Source organism: Lontra canadensis, unplaced genomic scaffold (assembly GCF_010015895.1).
Source record: "Lontra canadensis isolate GAN:19392208 unplaced genomic scaffold, GSC_riverotter_1.0 scaffold165, whole genome shotgun sequence".
NCBI lineage: Eukaryota > Metazoa > Chordata > Mammalia > Carnivora > Mustelidae > Lontra > Lontra canadensis.
Window position 1 is genome coordinate 1851662 of NW_022631159.1, and position 25705 is coordinate 1877366.

The 25705-nt window shown below is 39.1% G+C and overlaps 1 protein-coding gene across 2 annotated transcripts in view; it reads right to left on the reverse strand.

The window, feature by feature from the left end:
• LOC116859869 (lysine-specific demethylase 4C-like) overlaps window positions 1–25456 on the reverse strand; it is a 44459-nt gene extending 19003 nt beyond the window's left edge. The window contains exons 1-2 of one of the 2 annotated variants that reach the window (XM_032845570.1): window positions 25321–25432; window positions 24937–24962 (exon numbers count right to left, since the gene is read on the reverse strand). The gene's annotated coding sequence lies outside the window, so the exon portion shown is untranslated. Of the gene's footprint in view, window positions 1–24936; window positions 24963–25320 lie in introns of both variants that reach the window. The other variant, XM_032845569.1, reaches the window with a different exon arrangement.
• Between the last annotated feature and the right edge of the window lie 249 nt (window positions 25457–25705).

The window sequence follows — 25705 nt, forward strand, 5'->3', positions numbered from 1 at the left end:
TGTTTATTTGAGAGAGAGAGCACAAGCCTGTGTACATGCAGTTGCAGAGGGGACAGAGGGAGAGAGAATCTGACCCGTCACAACCTGAGCTGATACTAAGAGTCGGCTGCCAGACCCACTAAGTCACCAGGTGCCCCTCCCATGTGATTTTTAAAGGTTCTCTGTACACATTCTCCCCCCACCCAGAAAGACTCCAGCTACAGCATTCTCTCTCCAACCCCTCATAGACAAACCTCAACAAAGAACAGCCCACACTCATTTTGTCCACTCCATCTATTCTGTCATTGACATCTCCACCCACCAGTGTGCTGAAATCACTCTGGAAAAGTTTGCCAGTGACTTTCTAACTGCTTTATACTATATGTTGTCTTTAGTCCTCTTATCAGTCTCTTTGCAGCATTTAAAACTGGATAAGCCGTCCCTTAGTACAGCTTCTGTAGACTGGGGAGAGGAGAGTGGGGAGGTGGGAGGACAACAACACACATACACCATCCTCCACTCACTCTATTTCAGTTAACTCTACCCTCCACCCTGAACTTCCTTCTGTGCTCCTCCAGAGCTAAACCCTTCAGTACTGATATACTACAAGATTATTGCTATAGTTGTCTTTCCTTTCCACCAGACACAGACACCATGGGAAATTTCATCCAACTATCCTTATCAATGGCTCAGAAATACAAAACAAGGACCTCTCTCCCCTAAATCCAAGTCCAATAAATCTAAGCACCTACTAGGCAGAGCCATTTGGAGATGATCCTCAAACTCAACAGAGACAAAACTGAATCCAAAAGTTAATAGGGATAAAAAGGAACCTTTGCTCCAAAATCTGCTTCTCTACCCAACAGTGCCAATCCTGGTTCATTCAATCCATCCATGGTCCTGCACCAATCCTCAAAGAGCTTACAAGTGCAAAAGAAAGCAAGTATACAGATGGCTCTAATACCACAGGCCAGGTACTGCAAAAAACGGAAGCACACAACACCACCATGGCCTTTAGAACAAGAACAGAAGAATCCAACCCTTTAACAGGGTAAAGGGTAGAAGGGGAAGCAGAAAAGGAGAGCATCCCCTACACAGGCCCTGACCTCCACTATGTGGCCTGCATCAGAATCCCAGGAGCCATCCTCAGCCCTGCCTCACCACATCTGTGTGGGTACCAATTATGGTCTATGTGACCTCCTGAACATCTTTTATATCCATTCTCTAGTATTTCCAAAGTTACTATCTTAAATCAAGCTTTTCTCCTTTCTTTCCTAAACCACTCCTGTAGTCTTTGCTCATTTACTCACCTTTAGTTCAACTCCCTCAATTCTCTTCTATACATCCACAAAAACACAAAACTTTCCTTTTTTTAAGGAGATTTTATTTATTTATTTGAGAAAGAGAGAGAAAGAGCAAGCACACCAGGCAGGGGAGCGGCAGAAGGAGCGGGAGCAGTAGACTCCCTGCTGAGCAGAAAGCCTGCCTTGGGAATCAATCCCAGGACCCAGAGATCATGACCCAAGCCAAAGGCAGACCCTAAACCAAATGAGCCACCCAAGAGTCCCCAGAACAAACTCTCTTGACACAAAATGGATCATGCCATCTTTATTTTATTTTTTTTTAAGATTTTTCTATTTATCTGTTTGAGAGAGAGAGACCGAGCGAGCATAAGCATGAGGCAGGGCAAAGAAAGAGGGAGAAGAGACTCCCCACTAAGCAGGGAGCTGGATGGGGGGCTCGATCCCAGGACCCCAAGAACATGACCTGAGCCAAAGGCAGATGCTTAACCAACTGAGCCACCCAGGCAACCCATACCATCCTTATTTTAAATCCCTTAGTAGCTCAGTACTATTTCAGCATGGAAGCTACCTCCATGATCTAGCTCCTCCTTCTCCCCCCAGCCTCAAAGATCCCTTTGCCTTGCCTGAAACCTTTGCTTCATTCTAACCAAAGTTCCCAATTGGTGCCAAGCTATTTCCCTCCTTCAGTGTACTGTACAGACTTATGTGTCATATGTATGACACTACTGAGTACTTCCTGTGAGCTACATATCTACAAAGTACACCCTCTTATTTAAACCTAATAGCTCAAAATAAACAAATAAACCTAATAGCTCCATTGAAAATGACCATAAATATCTTTATGTCACCAATAATGAAGACTAAAATGCTTGTACAGGGACCTATAGCAAGAGCTAAGGACAAGATCTGAACCTAATCTGAGATTCTAACACTTATATTTGTAACTACTGCACTATTTTCTTTGCCTTTCCTCAGTAAGTTCTAGCAAAATCCATCTTTCAAAGTTTATCTCACATGTAGACTGCATTATGAAGCCTTTCCTGGCAACACTCCCTACAACTAACAGTGTCATTTCTTTAATGTTCTCCTCACCCTCTTTCCATATATACAGTCATCCCTCATTATTCCTGGATTCAGCATTGGCAAATTCACCTATTTCCAAAATTTATTTTTAACCCCCAAACCAATAATGGTGGCATGTGTATGGTCATTCACAGACATGCACAGTGTTGAAATACTTGTATCACCCAACAAGCACATCCCTTCAGCAGAGGTCAAACAAGGCAAAAATATACCTTTGCAGTCTATTTAGTGCCAGTGGTTTTTGCATTTTTGTGCTCCTACTGGTGATTTAGCTGCTTAAAACAGCCCCCAAGCTCCTAAGTACAAGAAAGCTATGATGTTCCCGATCACAAACACACTTTGTGACATAACTTTAGGCATCAGTTATATCACTGCTGGCATGAGTTCGGTGTTAATGAATCAATAATTATATATTAAATAAGGTATCTTTAAAACAGAAACACACAGGGGCACCTGGTGGCTCAGTGGGTTAAAGCCTCTGCCTTCGGCTTAGGTCATGATCTCAGGGTCCTGAGATCGACCCCCAGATCAGGCTCTCTGCTCAGCGAGGAGCCTGCTTCCTCCTCTCTCTCTGCCTCTCTACCTACTTGTGATCTGTCAAATAAATAAATAAAAATCTTTAAAAAAACAAACAAACAAAAAAAAAAAAAGCAGAAACACACATAAGGGGCACCTGGGTGGCTCAGTGGGTTAAGCCTCTGCTTTCAGCTCAGGTCATGATCTCAGCGTCCTGGGATTGAGCCCTGCATGGGCTCTCTGCTCAGCAGGGAGCCTGCTTCCCCTTCCCCCTCTGCCCGCCTCTCTGCCTACTTCTGATCTCTCCCTCTCTCTCTGTCAAATACATAAATAAAAAAAAATATTTAAAAAAAAAATAAATACACATAAAACAAGGTGATACACAGATCATTTGAAAAAATATGTGATCAAAGCCTCATAGGCACCTAATCCTACATTTCCCTTCAGAGCAATGGTTCAGTATTCACTAATTTAGTATTCTCAGTGACTTTACAGAACATAACTACCACAAATACTGAGAATCAATTATATCTTAGCCCTTGTAATGAGACCATTCACAAAAAGCCCCCACCCCTCAGCCCATGGAAACCATCTTCCTCCCCACCTCAAGAATTTCTCCCACTGACACCCAGGAGTCCAGGCAGTCAATGCTTCATACTGCAATTGACCTACACTCTCCACTAGCTCAATCACTCCCCCAGGAACTCAGAATTGGAGAACAGATGAAGCCCTGAAGGGCTGGGGCAGCCAAGGTCCTCCTTTTGCATAAACAGAAAATGGCTGAAGGAAGGACATTAGCAGATAGAAGTATCATACAGAGAATACACAGCCTGAGAGAGAGAGATGATTTGAAAGGGAAAAGGAAAGGAGGGGAAAAAAAAAAAAAAAAAAAACAAGCCTGTCATGCTAAGCATAATGCAAGTCATAAGGTAAACACCTGAAGAGTCTGCATCTTCAAGAGACTAGATAGTCTGAAGAACTGAAAGCTACACTGCAACAGGCGTTCCAGATATGATTTAAATTTTTCCAATGAAGAATGAAGAGACTTGAATTCAGAAGTAGGCAGAGTGTGGAAAGAATTGGCGACCACAAGGTATTTTTCTTGCTGGAACGGAGCTAGCACAGGTAACTTAGCTCTTAAGAATAGTCCTACCACTGGGCGCCTGAGTGGCTCAGTGGGTTAAGCTGCTGCCTTCGGCTCAGGTCATGATCTCAGGGTCCTGGGATCGAGTCCCGCATCGGGCTCTCTGCTCAGCAGGGAGCCTGCTTCCTTCCCTCTCTCTCTCTCTGCCTGCCTGTCTATTTGTGATCTCTCTCTGTCAAATAAATATTTAAAATCTTTTAAAAAAAAAAAAAAAAAAGAATAGTCCTAGCACTATTCCTGATCTCTGTATGAAAACTAAGATGGCATGTTCATGGAACAAACAAATGCAGCAGCAACTTCAACTTCCTGCTCCCCAGATTTCTGCCACGGTGCTATGATCCCAGACTACGATTCATCAGTTTCCCATTTGTAGCAGAAATGGCAGCTCTCTGGGCAGCACCTCCAGCAGTGATGTTCTGGGAGACATCCCATGGGATGAGTCCCTCAGGACCCAGCCAAGAGCCTGCTCTCCAACTTTCAACAACTACAGGATCAAATCCCTTTTTACTTAAGTTAAGCAGGGCAACAGCCATTACCTGTAATTGAATCATGGCTGATGAAATTATCAAATATAAACCAATAATAATGATGAATGGAAAAGAAACCTGATATACAAATACCAGTAAATCAAATGAAGGTTTTATTCATACCTGTTTGCCTTTTGAGTAATCCTTTCTAACCACCAGTTCCTTGGTGCATCTTCTTAAAATTAATTTGAATGACTCAAAATTCATTTTGTAACATTGAGTAGAAATTACTGAGCCATTAAACAAACTAGCCAGCCACCCAGAGCTACTTACTCTTACTGGCCTACTATAGGAGAAGCTCCCAATAACCTACTTAACAAATTTACCAGATAAGGGATACATACTATATATTCTCTCTGAAAAACACCACTGCTACAAAAAATACAACACAGTGGAGACTAGCAAACTCTGTTTATTATGTCTAAGTACCAGTTAAACTACAAGCTTAGCAATCAAGTGTTTATTTGCAATCCAGTTTATGCCACTTTTGCCAATTATCTGATATAATTAAATAGATGAAGTGTGAATACAACAGTGTTATTGTTTCTATAAGATTTAAGTTGAATCTTTTGGAAAGATCCAGTAAAATGAAATGACATTTTTAAGGGGGGGGGGGGGGGGGGAGAGGGAAGAGGGATGTCAAAGTGTGGGAACTACAACATAAAAGATTAGGGGATAGAGGGATTTGTAAAATCTAGGATTCCAGTTCATATTACTTCAAGTGTTTAACTCTCACTCTACTTAAAAAAAAAAAAAAAACCACCAGAAACTGAAAGTGGTAGCTGCTGTATTGTAGATGTGGTTTATGCCAAAGAGGAAATGCAGGACTCCAATCTTTATTCAGAGAAAAGGGCTCTGCCCTACAACAAAAGATAGGCAAATGATTGTATAAGTTTGTTTTTTTTTTTAAGATTTTATTTATTTATTTTACAGACAGAGATCACAAGCAGGCAGAGAGGCAGCCAGAGAGGAAGGGAAGCAGGCTCCCTGTTGAGCAGAGAATGCTGTGCTATATCCCAGGACCCTGGGATCATGACCTGAGCCAAAGGCAGAGGCTTTAACCCACTGAGCCACCCAGGCGCCCGATTGTGTAAGTTTTAAGTAGAAATAAAAATAATAAATGTGTGTATCGTTTTTTATGATTTACATCTTTAACAAAAATTAAAAACTATTCAGTACCTTGGGAAAGAATCATTCTGTGTACTTTAATAATGAAAAGACAAAAATTGTCAAAGTCCTTCCCTGTGGCTAAACATAGCTCTTTCCCTTCTTTCTTCCATACTACCAAGCCCTCCATTTCTGCTTTAGGAGAAAGTTAAATCAGTGAAGGAATGTAATCTGAGTTAAAGAAAAACACAAATTTTGCGGGTTTATTCTTTTATTTGTTGATAGTGTTATCTTTTCTAACTTTTCTTTAGAAAAAATTTCAGGGACACCTGGGTGTCTCGGTTTGTTAAGCCTCCAACTCTTGGTTTCCACTCAGGTCATGATCTCTGTGTGATGCAATCAAGCCCAGCATCAGGCTCTGCCCTCAGCAGGAGCCGCTTGAGATTATCACTCTCCCTCTCCTTCTGCCCTCGGCCCCTCCCACCAGGCTCGCTCTCTCTCTCAAATAAATAAAATCTTAAAAAAAAAAAGAGAAAGAAAGAAAAGAAAAAGAAAGAACTTCAATCTTATAGAAAAATTATTGTACTAGAAAACAATTTAAAAGCCTGTATACACTTTACCCAGATTCATCTATTAATCTTCTACCCTATTTGCTGCCTTATCAATTTGCGTTCTCTCTCTCTCTCTCTCTCTCTCTCTGACCCACAATTTGTTTTTCTGAACCATCTGGGAGTAAGTTACATATATCGTGGACCCCTAAAAGTTTTAATGTACATTTCCTAAGAAAAGGGGTCTTCTCTTACATAGAGACAGTGAACTTTTTAACTCCAAAAAATTTACAGACACAATACTTGCATCCAATTTCTGTGTTCTAATTTTGTCAAGCAACTAATATACATGATACCCTTCTTTGCCCTCTAGTAGGAAATTCAGTCTAGAATTAGAAAATGCATGTGGAAAAAAAAAGAAAATACGTGTAGCTGTCATATCTCTTTAGTATTCTTTCATGTAAGAGATTTCCAGAGCCTTTGTCTTTAATTTTTTAAGAATTCAGTCATTTTAACATTTAAATAGAACATGTATTTGTTTTAAGTAGAACATTTTCCATTTTGGTATAATTTTTTTTTAATTTTATTTATTTATTTGACAGAGAGAGATCACAAGTAGACAGAGAGGCAGGCAGAGAGAGAGAGAGAGAGAGAGAAGCAGGCTCCCTGCTGAGCAGAGAGCCCGATGCGGGACTCGATCCCAGGACCCTGAGATCACGACCTGAGCCGAAGGCAGCAGCTTAACCCACTGAGCCACCCAGGCACCCAGTATAATATTTTTTAAGCTGAGAGTTTTTCCTTTTGTTACTGGCATATAAAAATATCATTAATTTTTTAAATTAATCTCATATCCAGCTACCTACTTATAATCTCTTTTCCAATAATTTGTCTACAGATTCATTAATGATTCTTTGTAGACTATCATGTGAAAATTATCTGAGAATAATGCTTTTTTGTTATTTCCTTTACAATATTCTTTTTATTTCTCTTTCTCATCTTACTGACCTATCTCAGACATCCTAACGCTATAGAGAACTAGTGACAGGGGAATGTCTTAATATACAGGGAATGAAGCACTACATCACTGTTAATGTTAAGTCTTAGTAACCCTCAAACTTAGGAAACCAAACAAATTCAATGTTCCTAACACTGGTAACAGTAAGTCCACTAGCCTTCTGAAAACAGGAAGGAAAATGCTCTGGTTTTTCATAAAGTTCCAGCTTTTATTCTTAGAGAATCCTTTCTACTTTGTTGATGTTTTTTGGATAGTAATAGTAGTAAGTTTTCTTTGATACTTTTTATTTTAGGAAATTAAAAGTTGACTGAAAAAAGGAAAGAAAGGCCTATGTCAGTTCAACTGATTTTTTCAAATCCATAAGTCTGGGAACCAGTAAAATACATGATCTCTGAGTCCTTTATGGCCCCAGTGTTATAAGTGAGAGAGACAAAGGAATAAAGTGTAGAGTGATGTAAGGCACTAATTATTTACATTAACAAAAATCAAGTAACTTAAGTTCAAGTCTTTATTTAATCAATACCTTTCTGATTTCTAAGCTTTTAACTGCACCATGCCCCCAACTTCTACTTAAATAGATAAATCTTCAAAATGTAACATTCTTACTGAACCATTCTCTCAGTAAAAATGGCTTCCAATTGCAAATCACTGTAACCTCAACACGTGATGTAAAATTAGTCCCATCCCATCGTTTTCTTTGAAAGCATGATTCAGATCTTACTACCTACTCCTTCTATCTAAATCATTCATTCCTTCAAGTGATGTTCTGTTTCTATAGCTAAATAGAAAGATTAATCAAAGAAATTGCCTAATAAAATCACTTAACTTCAAGGACCTGGAGACAATAAGAAAGAAGAAAAAACAACTCACTTATCTTAGGTTAAAATAAGAGAGCCATCTCAAAATGCAAAACACAGGAATTGACTCCTGAAAGAGCCACACCCACACCACAAAGGTAACAGAAGAGATCACAAAGTCGTCCAAACTCTGCGCATGAATCCCTAAAGAGGTATCCAAGGCAAAGCAAAAGAAAGATCTCTCTATTACTTAAAGGCAGTGGCAGCAAACAGCACTTAACATATCAATCAAAAAGATAACAAACTTGGGGTACCTGGGTGGCTCAGTCAGTTAAGTATCTATTCTTGATCTCAGGCTCTTGAGATGGAGCCCTACTTCAGGCTCCACACTGAGTGAGGAGTCTGCTTTTCTCTCTTCCTCTACTTCTGCCCCTCCCCCCCACTCATGTGTGAGAGCTTGAAATACTCTCTCACATCCTCTCTAAAATAAATTTTTGAAAAATCGTAACAAACTTAATCAAAGTCATATAGTTTTGAAAAGATAATTATAGGCATAACTGAGATTTTGCTATAGTGATTAAATAGGCAGGAAGGGAGAAAGGGAGGTTTTGGATGCTTGAAATATGCTTCCATCTAACTCTGGGTACAGAATCTAAAAGCAAAAAGAACTCCTCCCAGAATAACTGCCTACTTTACCAAAATCAGAAGGAAAACGCCAACAGTAATAAAGATTGTTCAACTGACCAGGAATTCCTTCCCCTTTGTCAGAAACTGAAAATCCAGAAGGCTAAGAAATCCTAGCAAAATTGACAATACAAGGCAGTATGTATCTCGGAGCTAAATTCTAGGTACAAACATAAGTGTTCTAAGAGTTCCTAGGAAAAAGAAAAGACTACAGATGGGCACTGCAGGAAAGGGCAGAGTGAAGAGGTGAGTGTGAGACGGTCAATGTGTGAAACCAGCAATGTCTGTATTTTTATTCGTCACAACCAGAGGACTGCTACTGGCATCTAGTGGGTATAGACCAGGGACACTGCTTAACATACAATGCGTAAGAAGACACCCACAACAACAAAGAATTATTCAGCCCTGTCAAGTGTGCAGAGGTTCAAAAACTCTGCCATGGGGCCTAAAGAAACCATAGTATATGTTCAATAACAGACATTGTATGACAATGTTCACAGTAGCATTTTTATAACAGCTAAATATCAAAAGCAACTAAAATGTCCATTTACAGGAGAATCAATAAATAAGAGTATATTCAACCAATTCACAGCAGTGAAAATGAAACAAATGAACAAACCAAAGCTATTCTCAATAATAAACATATGAACCTCAGAAAGTTTAGTCTTAAACTACTCAAAGCACATGTCTATTTTTACAAATCCAAAAAATAAAATTTAATCTCTTCTTAAATGATAAATGCATATAAAATAAATCCATCTTTCTAAAGCATGGGAATACTGGGTTGCCTGGCTGGCTCAGCTGATGAACCATATGACTCTTAATCTTCAGGTTGTGAGTGTGAGCCCCACACTGGGCAGAGAGTTTTAAAAAAATAATAAAATATTGTTATGTGAGATCGAGCCCTGCACCAGCTCTGTGCTTAGCAGGGAATCTGCTTGGGATCCTCTTCTTCTCCCTTTGCCTCTCCCCGCATAGGCAGGGATTCTTATAAATCTTAAAAAAAAAAAAAAAAAAAAAAAAAAATTAGATAAAGCAAGGGAATACAAACACAAAAATCAGGACAAGATTGCTAAAGGAAAGCAGACGGGATAGAAGAAAATCAAGTAAGTATATCTGGGTGAATCCATAAGACTGTACCATGTCTTTTGTGCACCTCAAGCATAAAATAAAATTTTTAAATTGATGAGACAACCAATACAAGTGATAAATTTCTGAAAATACCTAGTAAATTGAAATATACTTTCAATTAAACTACAAAACTTTAACTTCTATGCTAAAACTATTCTTTAATACAACCTTTCTGTAATACCTAACAATTACTTCCAGCTTTTCATTTTGATAATTCCATATTTTTGTATAAATGTACCAAATAGGACCTGCATGGCCAATGAAGACTCAACACAGGGCTTCAAAAGTTGTTTTCTAACTATATTTTGTGACATTATTTTAATTGAAAGTCTGTGATTGGGTTATGTATTTGTATTCAAATACTTAAAACGGCAATAAATTGCTTCGGTCTCCTCTCCTTAGTCTTACTCTGTTATACCACCAATAACATAACTATATAACTAAATATCTTTAAATTTAAAGATTAAATGAGCGAACACTCAAGTATGGCTCCTTCGGTAAAATAACTGACTTTTAAATAATCATCAATTATAACACCCACAATGATTTTAGCATTAAAAGGTAATTTGTGGGGCGCCTGGGTGGCTCAGTGGGTTGGGCCGCTGCCTTCGGCTCAGGTCATGATCTCAGGGTCCTGGGATCGAGTCCCGCATCGGGCTCTCTGCTCGGCAGGGAGCCTGCTTCCCTCTCTCTCTCTGCCTGCCTCTCTATCTACTTGTGATCTCTCTCTGTCAAATAAATAAATAAAATCTTTAAAAAAAAAAAAAAGGTAATTTGTGTAAAAAAATCATTTGTACACTAGGATAAAAATCTTCTCTAGCTGTATGAACTATGCATCCTACCAATACCCTTTGATATGGGAGGAAATTTTTACATAAATGCATCATTAACAGCAGAAGAAAAGAAAATTTACAAACAGAAGTAATTCTAAGTAATAAATCTTTTTATCTAGAAAGTAGTTTGTAGTGTTTCATAAAAGCAATTTCTCACATTGCAATGCAAGGAAATTTCGTATCAGATCTTACTATTTAATTGTCAAAGGTACAGAGAATATAGTCAAACAAAAAAAAACTCAGTAAGTATAAATGCATACACTTTTGAAGTAAAAAATAAATTCTAAATATGGATACTACATGGAATCATAAATTACCTGATAGACAATGATCACAAGGCAGAGAAAGGATTATCATGGCCTTAAATTTATTTTTTAAGAATGGAAAATACTAATTGTTTTAATTCTTTACTCCTGGACTCTTTCTAAATCTAACTATTTTAAAGCCAAATATAATCTCTAACCCGTTATATCAATAAAACATCTAAGCATGGAACAAGAAAATGTTTGGTGGCTTAGTGGATTAAGCCTCTGCCTTCAGCTCAGGTCATGATCCCAGGGCCCTGGGATGGAGTCCCACATTGCACTGGGCTCCCTGCTCAGCAGGGAGTCTGCTTCTCCCTCCCCCTGTTCTTGTGCTCTTACCAGGCACTCTCTCTCCCGCTCCCTCTAAAATAAATATATTTTTTTAAAGATTTTATTTATTTATTTGACAGAGAGAGAGATCACAAGTAGGCAGACAGGCAGAGAGAAAGAGGGGGAAGCAGGTTCCCCACCAAGCAGAGAGCCCAATGAGGGGCTCGATCCCAGAACCCCAAGACCATGACCTGAGCCAAAGGCAGAGGCTCAACCCACTGAGCCACCCAGGCGCCCCTAAAATAAATATTTTTAAAAAGTTATGAAAAATTTAAAAATCATTTTTAAAACATGCAAATTTGTATCTGATTGAGATTCACGACCTTTATGAAAAGAGCTAAGAAGAGAAACTACAGAATTTTCTAAAATTTGAGTTATAAAAGAAAACTTCATTCCCTATTAATGCCAACTTTAGGAAAATCATGGAACTATACTAAAATATGGGTCCAGACAGGAGCAAAAAATTATGCAATCAATGCCAACTAACATTTCTGCATGAATAGGGAAAAAAAAAAGACTGTTCTCCTATGACTGTGAATTTAGAAACCTCATTTGTTTTCTAAATCCCTATTATTATGCAGGGTGATTGATAAGGACACTCAAAACAGCCAAACTTGCATTGCACATTAATTGTGAGTTCCTACCAAGAAGTCTGCCAGGCTTGGATTGTCTCCTCCCTTAGAAGACCTGGGAAAGAGGAAATGCTCCCTGGCACAGGCAAGACCTACCGGAATCTCCAGGTTCCAATACCCAGACTCCAGCCACCTATTGCAGCATAATGACAACCACAGGCCTGCGTCACCCACTGCGCACCCCAGGACCCCGTGGAAAGCTTGCTGGCCAGCCCCTCACCTGGACTTTCGGACTGTACCACCTGCCCCATCCCTGGAACAGATAAGCTCAGTGCCTGCGATGGAACCCATATCAACTACCATCAGCTTTACAGTGAAGCCCATTTCACATTTACAACTGAGATTACCTACACTATCTATCAGAAAAACTCATGAGAAGCCAGGTAAGTCACTTATTACTATTTTCAAGCATAAGATGTCTAAAATTTGAAATATTTTGAAAACACATTTAAATTTAATTTTGTATGAAAACTTTGAAGTTATTTCTAAAGATTCATAATCACATAAGCCATACATAGTATCAGCTATACTGAGAGGGAAGAAAAAAGGGTTGGAAAATATCAACACACAATAATCTGACAGTCCTTGCTTATTCCATTATTAATGAATGCAAGGAACACTATTTTAAAGAAATGTGACAATTTGCACATTTTTTGGTAACTACCTGTCCAAAAAAACAAGCTTGCTGGAAAAGGATTTACTATATTCTCATCCAGTATGCAATGTTGGCATAGTACCTTGCATTGGTATTTGTAAATCATTTATTCTTTTAATCTTAATACCAATACAGGGTTTCTTTAACATTCGAACTGCATCTATAAACACATGAAAGTATTTTCAACATTTCTTTAGATGAGTTTACCTTTCTTTGAAATCTCAAATACTTAACCAAACTATAATAATCACAAATATAATCATGATACGAACACAAAGGAAAATCATTATGTTACCCCATGCTTCTCCTTGATTTAAATTATGATTTTAATAAATATAAGACCAAACCCTCATTAATGTTCATGAAAATAAACTCATCACATTTTGTTTGTTTGATTCATAACTTTTCTTTGTTGTTTACAGCCTGGTCTTTTGCAGAGTAGTATGGGCCATCTGCACGAACTCTTTCAACAGTATTATACTAAAGATGATCCTCACTGACAACTCTTTGAACACTGAAATCTTATTAAATGAATCTTTTTAAAAAACTGCATCTGTTTTGGTTCTTTATTGTGCTGTAACATACGATACTTCATTTTCATTCTTACTAGTTTTCTGTGCTATTAGCCAGCTGTGATTATTCCCATTTGAGAGATGATGAAACTAAGGCTCAGAAATGGAAATCACTCCCCTGAAGTCAAACAGCAAGTAGATGCTATGAACTGACGCACATTTAGTATCCCAGACCCCAAATATAAATGACCTCTTTGCTAGGCTCTTCAGCTACCATAATAAAGCAAACCAAAAGCCCACTAAATAAAGAATAAACTTGCAGTACCAAGCCCAGATGGTTTCACAGAATTATGCTCAATGTTTAAGAAACATAATCCAATGTTATTTAAGCTATTTCTGAGCACAAGGGGAAAAAAAAAAGCTCTAAAGTCCTTTAAGAAGCATGCCTAAATGGGTAACAAAACTTGAAAAACGGCCCAAGAAAACTGCAGAACAATTTTAAGAGTACTGACGAAAATTATTTTTTAAAATGAGGAAGCAGGCAACCCTCTCAGGCCCCCTTACTCTTCAGGTGCTTTGTGCTATTGCTCACTATCACTCAACAAACTTTGCTTTGCAGCCCACCACAAAAAAAAAAAAAAAAAAAAAAAAAAAAGAGGAAGCAAAATCCAAAAGCACATTAAAATAATAACCATGGGCACCTGGGTGGCTCAGTTGGTTAGGCGACTGCCGTCAGCTCAGCTCATGATCCTGGAGTCCTGGAATCAAGTCCCGCATCAGGCTCCCTGCTCAACTGGGAGTCTGCTTCTCCCTCTGACCCTCCCCTTTCTCATGCTCTCTTTCTCTTTCATTCTCTCTTTCTCAAATAAATAAAATCTTTAAAATAAAATAATAAAATAATAAGCCATGACTAAAAACTCATTCCAGAGTACAAGAATGCACCAATACTAGTATATTTGTTATATAATTTTTGTGTGTGTGCATGTATATGTATGGATTAATATACATAAATGTGTATCTGAACATACACATATTCTCTAGCTTGGTTCATTGAGAAGGCACGGGAGCAACATCCCAATATCAATAACCACCTAGATCCTGGCTTCTAAATATTTGGGGTAAGAAAAGTTCAAGATGAGCCTGCATATCTCACTGTGCCCAAAAGGGAGGGAATGCTCAAAGAATGATAGGACATGTCAAAAGCAAACAGAACCAAACATAAAGGATTCCCATTGACCAAACCTATGACAATTTAAGTGTCAATATAAATAACAATATTAACAGATTATAACTCATTGAATAGAACAGGAAACCATAAATCCTAATTGATAAAAATAAATTTAAATTAAAACTTAAGCAAGTATTTACATAGTTTTTCAAAACAAAACAAAACAAAAAAATAGAGAAGCACAGAAGAGTCTAGCATAGAAGATCTTAAGCAATCAAAGTGAACATTACCAATACCAAAACAAAATGAAATTGTGTACCACCTGATAAGATGTAATAAAAAGAATAGAGTTCCGGGGCACCTGGGTGGCTCAGTGGGTTAAAACCTCTGCCTTTGTCTCAGGTCATGGTCTCGGGGTCCTGGGATCGAGCCCCACGTCGGCTCTCTGCTCAGCAGGGAGACTGCTTCCTTCCTCTCTCCCTGCCTGCTTGAGATCGCTGTCTGTCAAATGAATAAATAAAATCTTAAAAAAAAAAAAAAAAAGAATAGAGTTCCACCTCTGTGATATTCCTGCCAATGATGCCTCAAGATTCTAATCACAAGAAAACATTAGAAAACAAAAATTAAGGGAGAGTCTATAAAATAACTGGTCTGTAATTCTCAAAGCTATCAATATTATGAAAATCAAGTGGGACAACTGGGTAGTTCAGTGGTTAAGCATCTGCCTTTGGCTCAGATCATGATCCTGGGGTCCTAGGATGGAGTCCCGCATTGGGCTCCTTGCTCAGCAGGAAGCCTGCTCCTCCCTCTGCATGCCACTCCCCCTGCTTGTGCGCACTCGCTCTCTCTCAAGTAATGAAAATCTTTGAAAAGAAAAAAGAAAAAGAGGGGTGCCTTGGTGGCTCAGTGGGTTAAAGCCTCTGCCTTCAGCTCGGGTCCTGATCCCGGGGTTCTGGGATCAAACCCCACATCGGGCTCTCTGCTTGGGGAATCTGCTTCTCTGCCTGCCTCTCTGCCTACTTGTGATCTCTGTCAAATAAATAAATAAAATCTTTAAAAAAAAAAAAAGAAAGAAAGAAAGAAAAAGGGAATCAAGGAAAGACTAAAGACTACTTGAGAATGAAGGGATGCTTAAAAGACCTCAGAACAAGAAAATGTAATTCATCATTCTGGAATGGATACTTTTGCTCCAAGAAACATCACTATTACAATAGTGATATATTAAAAAAAAAAAAAAACTAAAGATTGGGTGAAAGTACTTATTGGTGGTAACTTCTTGATTTTGATGGAAATATTGTGGTTTTATAGGAAACTGCCTTTTTGGAAATATCCATTGAAATACTGAGAAGCAATAAAGCATGAAGTTCTTTGTACTATAACTGCAACGTTTCTAAAAGTTTGAGACTGTCCAAAGTAAGGTAAGAAAATTATTTTTAAAATAAAATAAAAAGGAATAAAATTTAAGAAAATATGCAAGATCTGTGTAAAAATATTTTTTAAATGTCCTTTCTAAGGACTTAAAAGAACATTTAAATGGAAAGGCATACCATATTTCTGGGCAGGAAAAGTCAGCATCTGAAAGGTATTTCTCTAAGTAAGTCCAAAAATGAAAGACATTCCTAATAAAACTATCAATAGCTTCCTGGAACTTGACAAATTGATTCAAAAGTTAAATATAATGAGGGAAAATAAACAAGAACAGCCTGAAAAGCCCCAAAAACATGTTATAAAGCTTCAACAATTAAAACACTGAGGTTAAAATAAAAAAAAATAAAAAATAAAACACTGAGGTAATGGTACATAAATAGACCACTATATAGAAACAGAATCAAGCTAAATGACTTTTAATATTGCACTGGTTAAATAAATTATGGTAGATGCATAAAATGTAATTACTGTGGGATCATTTTAAAAATGAGCTCTACATATATTCGTATTTTTAAAATCACATTCGAGGGAAGCCTGGGTGGCTTCATCGCTAGGCCTTCAGCTCAGGTGGGTCAGGATCCTGGAGTCCTGGGATTGAACCCTGAGCCCAGGCTCCCTGCTCCGTGGGGAGCCTGCTCCTCCCTCTCTCTCTGCCTGCTCCTCTGCCTACTTGTGTGTGCTCTCTCTCCCTCTATCAAATAAATAAATAAAATCTTTTTTAAAAAATCACATTCAAGTTACAGTATTAAATGAAAAAATATTCAGAACAAGTATAGACACCACGATTTGTATTAAAAAATGTATACATATACATATACAAGCTTTACAGAATATCCTATATAGAATATGTAAAATATCTCTGAAAAGCCCTAAAACTGTTTAAGCAGTTAACCAAAATGAAGAAACTGGCTGTCTGATGGCAAAAGTGAGAATATGCAATTTTTACCTATTTATATCTTCTCTTTTTTTAAGATGTACTTATTTATTCGAGAGGGAGCATATATTGGGGAGGTGGGGGGAGCCTCAGAGGGGAAGAATCTCAAGCAGTCTCCCTACTAAGTGAGCACAGAGCCAGGTGCAGGGCTTGATCTCATGACTCTGAGATCATGACTTAAGCCAAAAGCAAGAGTCCAACACTTAACCCACTGAGCCAGCCACCCAAGCACTCCCCCATTTATATCTTCTAAATTGTATATGTTTTTGTATACTTTGCATTGCCCATTTAAAATAATATTTTAATATACATTTATACTATAATGATTTTAATAATTTACCTATCTCAGGTCCAAATTCCTCCTACTAATGCAAGCTGCCCTGAATGTTGAGAGTTCTCAGTAAAGTGCCAAATATCAAGGTGATAGTTCCTTTTGAAAGTTAAATTAAAAACAAAATGGGTGAGATAAGCAGCCTGGGGGGGGAAAAAAAAAAAAAGACTGTACCATCAGACTTCCCCTCAAAGGAATACATGTGTGCTTTCTAAGTCTCTGATGCATTTCCAAAACACAACAGAAGCAACAAGGCTAATGTTGAATCAGAGACAAATACCCTTAGGACTGGTATTTAAACAAATGTCTGAGAAACTAGTTAGAAGAAGAAGATAAAGACAGAGCCAAAATAAAGAATTTGACTTATTTAACCTCATTCAACAGGAGAAAATGTACCTGCAGGAAGAATATTCTGATGAGAAAGGTGAATACTCTCAAGGGTCAGAGAAGCCCCACAGGTAAAAACTAGTTTAGATTACTCCCCAACGGGGGCACCTGGGTGGCTCAATCATTAAGTGTCTGACTTTGGCTCTGGTCATGATCCCAGGGTCCTGGTATAGAGCCCTGCATCGGGCTCCCTGCATTGGGCTCCCTGCTCCGTGGGGAGCCTGCTTCTCCCTCCCCCACTCCCCCCGCTTGTGCTCCCTCCCTCAATGTCTTTCTCTCTCTCTGTCAAATAAAGAAATGAAAATACAAAATAATTAAAAAAAAAAAAAAAAAGATTACTCCTCAACACTACCCATGTCCATCTGCTGGGATCTGCCTGTCACTAAATGATGTGCTTTCCCAAGAAGCAAGACTTCCTAGAAAGAGCCCTGAAGAATGGACAAGCATGCTTTGTATCCAGGTCCTAGTTCTTATGAGTCTAATTACGGAGTGACACTGAGAACATTAGTCCTTTAATGCCTGACATGGTCTAGATCAACTGGCAAAGTTCAGATTTCTGAAATTCCCATGCTAAAAATGAGAAGAGAACTATGAAATCTCCTAAAAGCACTATCACTCACACACACAAACACACACATCCCCCCACCAAAAGTCCTATCTGTCCAACAAATTGTCCATACTTAGACATTTCTAATTTCTAAAGCTTCCAATTCCTTCTCTAGAAAATAGTAAATCAATAGTTGGTATAACTATTTTGTATGGCTATCAAATACATTCAAATGCATAATTTACTAAGGTTTGAATGCTAAAACACTGAACAATTTCAAACATAGGTTTCGAAAAATTTACTGATGCGTGATGATTATACATTTAAACTATCACTACAGAGGTGCCTGGGTGGCTCAGTCTTTAAGCCTCTGCTGAGGTCATGATCCCAAGGTCCTGGGATAGAGCCCCTCATTGGGCTTCCTGCTCGGCAGGAAGCCTGGTTCTCCCACTCCTACTCCCCATGCTTGTGTTCCCTCTCACTGTCAGATTAATAAATTTTTTAAAAATCTTTAAAAAGGGGCACCTGGGTGGCTCAGTGGGTTAAGCCTCTGCCTTTGGTTGGGTCATGATCTCAGGGTTCTAGGATTGAGCCCCACAACCGGCTCTCTGCTCAGCGGGGAGCCTGCTTCCCTCTCTCTCTCTGCCTGCTTCTCTGCCTACCTGTGATCTCTCTCTGTCAAATAAATAAATAAAATCTTTAAAAAAAATTTTTTTAATCTTAACAAAAATAAACTATCACTATATGTTTCCTTCGATTTTGTTTGTTAGATCCCACTATAATTCAACAAAGTTAACAGAAAGAAGACATCCCTGCATAATCCCTAATTCATCCAAAATCCTTTCTATCCCTTTAATTCATGCCACACAGCAGGATGTAATAAGGGATATTAGGATTTTCCAAATTATCATGCTATGGGCAACCATCAGTTAAACATTCATTATCAACATGCATAAGTAGGGCATGAAAAGATACAGTTCTATTTCAGCAATAAAGATGAAAAACAAGGTAAGCTTTAATAATGTAGACAGGGAAGAAAAAAAAAAAAAAAAAAAACAGACCAGGAGAGGAAACATGGATCACTGTGCAGTGGAAGACTATAAAGATTGTGAAGGCGAAATGCACATCCCACTTTGACAGGGGTCCCCAAAACACAGCCACTAGAAATCTGGGCTCTATCCAGCATTTAATAAAGGTATTATTTTTCCTATTTTCAGTACCTAAATTAATGTACAGGAAATTTGCTTTTCAACTAGTATCCCTAATTATAAATGCAACAATGCTCATTCTAAAAAATCTCTAAGAAGGAAAATAAAAATTACCAGTAATTTCACTATCAAATTAGCATTCTGGTGTATTTTCTCTAACATATGTACATTTATAAAAACACAATGAAACACAACTAGGGTCGTGTGATGTATAAAATTTTGTATAATTTTCTTTCACTAAACATAAGTTTGGAATAATTCTAACATTTTCAAATATTCATCCAAGATACAAATATCACATCACAGTGTGCAGTTAAATAGCCCTTATGCTAGATATTTAGGTTATTTCTACTATTTTGTTAGCAAAATAGATAAGAGATCAGTATTTCATTGATGGAGACCAAAGAGCCCCAAGCCTTCCTTGCAGAGGTTCTGGTGAAGTGAATAAATGAGAACCACAGATCTAGTGATCAGCTCTTATCTACTGAACATGACGTGACATCCTTACCAAACCAGGCTCCTTAGTTCAGCCCTTCACAAACACTTGTTTGCCTTGATCCCTTTGTTACCATTTTTGGAATTTTGTTTGGTTTGAAACAAATTGAGAAAATAAAAGTGATTAGAGGCCAGCCTTAAAATCCAGTGACTTACCACACACCTGCAGTGAGCTTTGCCAAATAGGGTAGAAGAGTATTGGCTGTCTGTGGCCTAGAGAAACCTAGAGGACAAGATCTAAGGTAGAGTCTGACTTGGATTTTTCTCAACCTGACCTTAAGCAACTCTCCTTTGAGACCAGGCCAGAATTTCTAAGCAGAACTAGCTTTCAGGGATATAATAGGAAAGGTATAGGATAGCTATACGCACTTGGACTTCCAATCAGACAAGAATTAGAAAATAGCAATTGTGTTTCAAAAGGCTGGGGAGGACTTAATGTAAACGAAGCATTCTCCTCATGTGTTGTTCATACTGCAGCCTGCAATCCTACCCAATCTGGTGGATTATATCAATATTTTTATAATATGTGATATGGAACAAGACAGAAAATATCAGAGTACAGCACAGTGTACAAAGCAGTATCCTGGACTTATAGAAGTGAATGAAAATACTTGGGTCCCTGCCCTTGTAGAATTCTTACAGTCTAGAAACTATCAAATAATCACATAAATAAAGAGCAACAGTGTAATTAAATATTCACGCTCAAAACAATCCTTTTCTTGAAACGTTGGGAATCACTGATCTGTTGTATTCATTGCTATATGCTTAAGTGTTGTGGGAGGAAACAATTAGGGAATTAAGATAGATTATCATTAGGAAAGCTGATTTAGATTGGAGGAGAGGTGCATGTGACAGGTCAGGATTCTTTAAGCAAGTATATGCAAGCAGAGACTGGAATGATGTACCAAAAAGAAAGTGGGAAGAAAGTCTGACAGAAAACAGCACCTTCAGCAAGGGCCTGTACACTTTAAGAAAAAGAAAAGCCAAAAGCCAACGGGCAGAGAGGAAAACTAAAACCATCTAGATAAGGTTTGGAGGTTGCTTCCTTCAGACAGGAAGAGATAATGCAGGAATTTTAAGTCTCCCCAGAGCAATGAGAATGATCCAATTTGCATTTTAAAAGATCATGAATGGAGCAGAAATAGGAAGGAGTCTGGAGTGGCTACTGAGATGATGCCAAGCAGAGACTAGAGGACAGATCTAATATATATTTTGGAAGCAGAAATGATAAGGTTTGGCAACAGTCTGGATGTGATGAGGGCTGAGAAACCATGAGATACCTGGGATAACTCACTGGTTCCCCCAAGTGAGCAGTGAAATGGGATGAGATCCATGAGAAACCCAGAGAAGCAGTGCTGAGAGGAAAGATTCCAGTTCACCTAGTTACAGTTAACAAGTAGAGATGTCAAATTAATAACTATTACTGGATGGAGATCTAAAAAAAGAAGTCAGAATCAAAAGGGTTTTATGACACATGATTCCGCTCTGTAAGTATTTACCCTCAATAATAAATAACACAAATGCAAAAAAATCTAAAATAAATTTTAAAGATTCTATGTAGCAACAGCTTATAAATACCATAGTAGCTGAAGCCACAGTGTATCTGAAAATGTAGAGCAACAGTGTAACAAAACATTCATACTCAAAATAATCTTCTTCCAGGAAATGGTAGAGAATCACTTGTCTATTGTGTTCATTTGCTGTATGCTCCACATCTAACATAGCACATGACACACAGTAGGTGTTAAAATACTTACTGAAGAAATATACCCACTATTAGACAGAATAAACTACCCAGCAAAAATAAGACAGTGCAAATAACAAGTAACTGTGCAAGGAAAAGCTCTGTACTATGAAGCATACAAATGTGATAGAACAAAGACATTTCTCAGGGAAAAAGGAAAATGAGTTATTTACACTATCATAGCCTAATAGTATCAAAGCTAGATTCTGTTCCTAAAAATCAGCTTAATTTCAATACCAGAAATTCCATCACTAGACAACCAATGGTAAAATATGCTCACCATTCCCTATCATCCCTAGATATGAGAAAGAATTAAAATGTAATAAAAGTTTGATATTTAAAGCTATAGTAAAATCTCACCTAGGTTACTAAAACAAGAGATTAGAAGGAATTTTATTAAAATAAAAATGGCACTTACTGATGATTTTTCTTTATTCTCTTGTTCACAAAAGTCATACCGATACATAGAGAATTCAGAAAATGCACACAGACACAAACGAGAAAAATTACCCATAAGTTCATCACCCAGAAGTAATTAACCACTTAAAACATTTTGCACAGAACTTCTTCTGTGCATACATGGTGGTAGAGAGTAAACAGTAATCCACAACTAATCATATAATTGTTTAAGACTATGAAGGAGATTACAAAATGCTGCTATAGCTAGTGTACAGTATAGAGGGGAGACCAACTTGAAGAAGTAACAACTGAGCTAAGTAAGCTATCTGAAGGATGAGATGGAATTAACCAGAAAAGAAGAACAGGTCAGGGTAGCAGTCAAGGTAGAGGGAACAAGAATGTGAGCAAGATACCAGCCCCACCTAGCCAGGAAATGGGGGGAAAAATTTGGCTGGGCAAAGCCTTACTGAGAGAGCTGAAAGGACTTGATTCTCAGGAAAAGAAGGATTGGATTGTTCCAAAGGGCATGGAGGGTGGGGAAATGAGAATCTTTGAGGGTGTGCAATACAATACTTTAAAGATAATAACACAATATTTTAAAATTTATATTTTAGTTTCCACAAAACCTTCTAGATTGGTAGCAAGTGAAGAAAAACAGTGACTTTAACTCTTGCACAACTCCCAAAAAATTCATATTAGAAATGGAGGTGGGCAGAGGAGTGAGTGTGTGTGTGTGTGCGTGTGTGTGTATATAAAATATAAAATATATAAAATAAATTTATATTACTTTAAAAGACCAAAAGACCGGCATTAGACACTGAGTTTAATGATAGTATGGAATACACCTGTTTTATCATCTCTAATAAATATATAACAAATTAGTATCAAGGGAATAATAATTTGCTGTATGAAGAAAAACTGGCTAACATAAAAGGATGATCTTAAAGACACCCAGACAAGAAAAAAAATCACTATCCATAGGACAAAGCACCACACAGAGACTTCTGGCCTCCAGAGAAAGGGACCTGGTGGTGGAGCAGAGCAGGTCCCTCAAAGGCCTGGAGAGAGTATCCCTCAACCCTAACTACCCATTCTTCATCCATCTATTCACTCAAGAAAAAGATTTAACCCAGCAATTCTTACTAGGCATATATCCAAGAGTAAAGAAAATCACACATACATACTAAAACTAGTTTGTGAATGTTTATAGCACATTATTCATAAAAGCCAAAAAGTACAAGCAACTCAAATGCCCATCAACTAATGAATAAACAAAAAGTGATATATCCATACAATGGAATACAAATCAGCCATAAAAAGGAATAAAGTACTGATAGATGCTACATGATGGATGAACATTGAAAACATTATGCTAAGTGAAAGACTCTAGTCAAAAAAACCCACTTATTGTATGGTTATACTTACATGAAATGTCCAAAACAGGTAAATTCATTGAGACAGAAAGCAGATTAGTCACTGGTTGGGGCCAAAGTAGATAGGAGCTGAAGAGAAAGGGACAATAACTGCTAACTGGAACAGGGTTTCTTTGGAGGTGATAAAAAAAAGTTCTAATATTGATTCTGATGACAGTTGCACAATTCCATGCAATACTAAAACCACTGGATTGTAAACTTTAAATAGGTGGATTATGTGGTATGTGAGTTATATCTTAATAAAATTGTTACTTAAAAAGAAAGAGGATATTTTATTTTAGCACCCCCAGGAATTATGGTAAATTGCTAGAAATATAGCAAAGGAAAAAAAAAAAAGAACCTGTTCTCAAAACCCTAACATTCTAAGGGGGGGGGGGGGGGCCGGGGGACACCAGTCAAGATACAAAGACAAAACAATGAGAAAAAGAAAGAAAAGAAATCACAGACTACCCAAGTTTAGTTAGGCACCTAACTTAGGCCTGGGTGGTTCTGGTGTCAAGAAGAGAACTCAAAATACCAGATTTTCATCCTTTATTTGAAATTTAAATCTAAGTAACCTTTTAAAAATTATGTACCTATTCAGCTTATTAAAATCTTCATTCTTATAGAAAAGTTAATAATGGATTTTTTAAAAGCATTTGTGCACCTACAAGGTTTAAAACATATTTTTAATTTTAGACAAGCAACCAATTAAAATCTGTTAATAAAACGAAACAAATCTCCAATTTAAATTGTATTGTACCACCAAGTTCGTGGAGTGTTGTAAAGATTGTATGCAAACTTTTCATAATGCCTTAAATTGGGAGAAAGAGGGCCTAAAAAAACGGAATAGCCGTGTAATACATTCCAAAACAAAGCATGGGGGGGGGGGGGTTGGGAGGAGACCAGCAAGGCAGAATTTGAGTAATGATCATAAAGGAGAACTAAGTGTTTCATGGCAAAAATGGACCTTTAAGAATTAAAGCCACTAATTTCCAGCCACAACACTTAGAAATTATATTAGCAACTGTTACCATAGAAACGGTGAAGCCGAATTTCCCAAGATGAAAAATAAAAATTCCAGCACATTCAAGGGAGTGAAATAGGTCAAAACTTGGTCCGAACGTAGGTGGAACTGAGCCTACCATAAACTGAACACCGAGATAGGGTGAACCAACGCCAACTTCTAACCCACATTTCCAAAGCAGGTCTTGATAAACCGCCTTGCGGGTAATTTACCAAGTTTAAAAAAAAAAAAAAAAAAAAAAAGTTTGTCCTCTCTACTCCTGGAGCAGAAACCTTACAAAACCTTCCTGAGCAACGCCCACAACCAAAGCCAGCCCTTGCAGACCTGCACCGGGCAGTGTAGGGCAAGGCTGGCTCCGAGTTCACCCGGAAAGCATCTGAATCTAGCCCCGTTGGTTTCATCGGCTCGCCTGGAGGAAAAACCCAAGCTCGAACCCGGAGCTTCAGCCTGCCTGACTCCCCGCTTCACATCCCCACCCTTCGCCACGTCCCGCGCGTGCCTGGCATTCCACGCGGAGCGATCCAACTCATTTATTAAGCTCCCACTGTCTACACCGCATCGTGGTTTCAGGCACTGCAAGAAGAGATGGTCCCTTGCCGAAAAAAAACAAAAGAGCAGCAAGGGGGCTGCGGACGAACCCGGGGAGTGGCTGCCTGCCTGCGGCGAGATGTTCTGGAGAGGAGCCCCTGCTTTCACCCCCCGGGTCGTGACAGTTCCAGAGAAGAGACGGCACCGAGAGCGAAGCAGGCCGTACCTCCCTGGAGTCCCCCGCAGACCAGGCTGGAAGGGGAATGGAAAGGAGTCGGCATCTCTGGACCACCCGCGCGCTCCTCTGCCCGAAGGAGGGGGACCAGACTTCGACCCCTGGGAGAACGGCGAGCGCGGGGACCGAACCCCCGAGAGGGCCGGAGCGGACTGTCACTGGCTCCCGCCTCCCTCCGCTGCGACTATGGCCGGCCACTCTCTCCCCAGCATGACATCGGCGGCGGTCGTGGACCCAGCGTCTCCAGCGCCGCGTCTCCGCTGCCCCGACCGCCGCACCCCCAGCGGCTCGGAGCAGAGGGGAGCAGTGCCGAGAAGACGGCCCGAGCCCCTCCCCCCACCATCCCTGTCGCCCGGAGTCCGGAAAAGCGGTTACCTGGCGCGCGGGGTGGACCGGGATACCACCCAGAGGAGGAAGATGAGGAGGAAGAGGGTGGCCTCCGGCCCAGGGAGATTTGGGAAATTTGGAAGACTTGTTCCGCACTGGGTGACAGCTGTTCGCTGCGCACGCGCACCGGACTCCACACGCCTGATCACTCCGCCGCTCCTCACCCTCCCGTCGAGAGGATGGGAGGCAGCGGCGAAGGCGCGCGCACAGAGCCTGCCGGCTCTCCCTACGCGAGGGCGCGCGCGGTGTCACGTGACCACTAGGGCCCGACACTCAGTGGGTCACGTGAACTTCTAAACAGTTTAAAGATGCCTGGCACCTTCTTGCTTTGGGATTAGTCTTCCTCGCTGTTCTTAATGTAGGTTTGCTGTGG